This window comes from Helianthus annuus, chromosome 15 (assembly GCF_002127325.2).
Source record: "Helianthus annuus cultivar XRQ/B chromosome 15, HanXRQr2.0-SUNRISE, whole genome shotgun sequence".
In the NCBI taxonomy this organism is placed as follows: domain Eukaryota; kingdom Viridiplantae; phylum Streptophyta; class Magnoliopsida; order Asterales; family Asteraceae; genus Helianthus; species Helianthus annuus.
In genome coordinates this window covers 89,845,543-89,849,292 of record NC_035447.2, presented here as the reverse complement: position 1 = coordinate 89,849,292, position 3,750 = coordinate 89,845,543, and positions in this window count along the sequence as shown.

Sequence of the window (3,750 nt, the reverse complement as noted above, 5' to 3'; positions counted from 1 at the left end):
TTGATCACAAACACTAAGCACAAGTCATAAGGTCTTGTAAGGGTTGTAATGGGGCTAGGCTAAGGGTAGGAATTAGGATATTTTTAAAGTGGCTAAGGTGATGAAAATTCGATGTTTATTACAAACCATTAACTTAAACAAAACTAAATATAACCATCACTATAAGGCAACAACTTTTGCCTTTTATTCAACGACTATTAACACATCTTTTTGTGTTTTTCTCAATGCCTTTTCAACTCTTTTTCATAACATTTTTCTGATTTTTTTATGTAAACAATTAAAAACAACTATACAAATGCAATTCCTATATTCGAATTTTCATCACATGGGTTTAAAATAAAAGGTTTAATGGTTATGGGCTAGAGGGTGGTCAAACGAAAGGTTTAGGCTCAAAATGGGCAGCTAGGGGATTTATTTGGGTAAGGATAGCTAAATGGTTTTAAGAGAAAATGTTTACATAATGCCTTAGTCATTCTCGTGCTTGTATTCGGTCTATAGTCTCAAACGTATCAAAAGTTGCAAGTTCTACAATACATGACTAATGGTCCACTCAAACAAAGAAACATAGGTATGTAATCTATGATATATAAGTGGCTCAAAACCTCACATATCTAAAAAGGTATGGTATGTGACATGCATAAAATACTAGTTCCATAAGCGGATTACTCCCAAATAACCACCCGCTAAATATCCGTCATGCTATTAACTTGAACTTGACCATGACAACAGACCAAATGAGTTGTGACATCCCTCGTTGACTTAGTTACTTGTGCCTTCAAGATCGCTTTTTAGACAAGTTATTTTGAAATTTTTTTGAAATTTTCCCCCATCCCCACACTTGAGGTAAACATTGTCCTCAATGTGTAGTGTTTAAATGAATGGGTCAAAAACGAAAATTTTTACTACTCCCCCATCCCCACACTTGAAGTACATATTGTCCTCAATGTGTGAAAACTAGAGTATTAGATGCACAAGGGATGTGACACGGTTAATTCCCCCAAAATTTCACCCCGGAAATAAAATACAAAATACACTCCACTTGTTGCTAAACTAAGAATCAAGGTAAAAAGGAAACGCATGCACCTGATTTCCGTCGTTTGATGCCATGTCTTCTTCTTCTCTTCATAAAAACGGTTGTCTCTCGAACATCATATACCTACAAATTCTAATCCTTGTGTAGAAGCATGCTTCTCACAACCATTGAAATTTGTTAGGAGTTTAGTTCTACAGTTTTTATAAAAGTATTACCAAATCATGCGTTAAATTACCTTGATTTTTTTTTTGTGGAAAAATAAATTACAACAACAACAAACCTAACTCACTTTCGTAGGAATCACGGTTGCATTTAGCTCATGCAACAATCCCTTTTAAACCCCCCAATAGCTTGGGAGGACGAGAGGTCTCGTGAGGGTTATATAGGGAACACACCCACAACGTTCATTTAACTAGGCAGGAATTTAAATAACAAAACGAAAATGATAAAAATAAAATACAACAACAACAACAAAATACATACCTCGCCTCTACCGCCGGTATCTCTCGTTAGGGTTCACTGGCGGGTTCGGCTGGTACGGATAACCAGTGAGGGTCTCAAACATATCCCTGTAGTTATCCATCGGGCTCGACTCTTGTTGAGGGGGCGGTTGGTACGGAATCGGAATGAAACTAGAGCCGACTGCCTCTGGCCAATGAGGGGTTGGATCGGATGGCCCTTGCGCAGAGCCGACTCAAAATATTATAGGCCCAAAGCGGATAGAAAAATTGAGGCCCTTTACATAAAAAAATAAAAGAAAAAAATTGTTTTAGATCTTATTATTCATGTATCATCTCTGTGAATGAAAGATCATAAATCTCAATATTAGTAATCTTAAATCTAAGATCACCTAAATATAATATGGTTTTTTTTTTTTTTTTTAATTTGAGGCCCTATGGAAGTGGTGGCCCAAAGCGCTTGCTTTATTTCATTCCCCCTTGAGCCGGCCCTGCCCTTGCGGATAAGGAAGGTTGGGGTAATCAGTCCACCCCGAGTGTTCAACATATGGGAGTCCAGCTTGATAATCTCTTTGATGGCGCTCTTGGTCATGGAGCACCTTGGCGTTATTAATCGCCATCTGGTTAGAGAAGGCCAACGCTCCCCATCGGCGTTGGTCCAACTCTCTTTGTGCGGTTTGGCGCCTAGCCTCCTCTTCTTCCCATGCCTGTCGGTGAGCCCTTTCTTCCTCTTGTAACTGTATCATGTGTTCCATCTGTGACTGTTGTAACGCATGTTGCAGCTGTTGTTCCTCCAATTGCTTTTCCACCCTCTCGCGGAAAGATGCTTGAAAACCTCATTGTTGTTGCGAGTACGCCCCTTGCGCCTCTTCCCATTCTCTCCTACTAGCATGGTACTCTCTTGCTTCACCAATACCCGCCGACACATTGTCGTAGACCGTTTTTTGCCCACGGGTCCACAACCGGTATGACGGTATCTGCCGTTGATTCACAAAATCTGCTACATCAGCAGAGATTTCCCTATGCTTCTTCCTGTACCTACGCCTCGGTCCCAGTGGACCGGAAGGACCAGTTTCCTCCTCAACATCGGGCATCTCCTCATCGCCCTCTTCTTCATCACCTTCTTCATCACCCTCTTTGTCATTGAACCGATAACTATCCCCTTGCTCATCTTCAACCGTGTGCAAATGCCCAAAAGCTTTCACGATTATTCTCCAATGTCGCCTCATAGAGGCGAAGTTGAACTGATCAATGGGCTTAGACACCCACAGTGAGTCTTGAGGCAATGCATTGTGTTGGAGAATCATGGCGCTAATCAACCTTGCATATGGAATCATCTTTCGTTTAAACGATTCCCGTGTATCCCATGTGTTGATCATAACAATTTGACGCCACGAGAGCTTAGGCGTCCCATATAACAATGCATGCAAAACCCGACAGTCGGGTGCCTTCACTATTCCACAGTCTCCGAACCGTACCATAATGTTTTCTAACGAGATACCTTGAAGTACCTTTCCCATCAAAGACAAATCGGTTCTTGAATCACTTGCACCCCAGAACCCGGTAGTGTGTCCTCTAAAAGCCTCACTGGATCAACGTCGTTTTTCTTGTTGTCCAAAAATTGATCATACCTATAGTAGTCATAAGCTTCGACCCCAAGCGAGTCAAATCTCGCAATAGCATTCATATGCTCGAAGGACATGATCATTTGATTTTTTCCAATGTTACCGATCAATTGCCATCTATGAGCCGGCCTATCAGAGTGTTCAAAACAAAGAGTAGATAGCCATTCACAAACAGCCCCCAAGTATACCCGAGTGGTGATGTCATCGCACCAATCAATAACTCGCTCCCAACCAATCTTTTCAAACCTTTGCACTATACCAATCTTTCGGAACTCCTCAATATCTACAGTACGCTCACAAACCGCTCTCTCGGGTACGGGTTTTGAAATACCCGTAACCATCTTCATCTTCCACATCTTAGCTTCTAGCTTCTTATTTTTGTACCGAGAAAGAGCTTTTGTTTTCTCATCTTTCCATGCCGCAGCTGACCTACTATTATTTGCTTCTTCCCAATTGCAATCTTGTCGTTCAAGTTGGCCATCGCCTTCCTCTACGTTGCTCAGTTGCTCCTAACGCCTTTGATATATTCCTGAGCCTGAACCAGCTCCCGAAGATGAACCTTGACCAGAGGTCTTCGCTTTCTTGCTTCCTCGAATCATGGCTACAATCAAAGGATAAACAAAGCAACAATTAC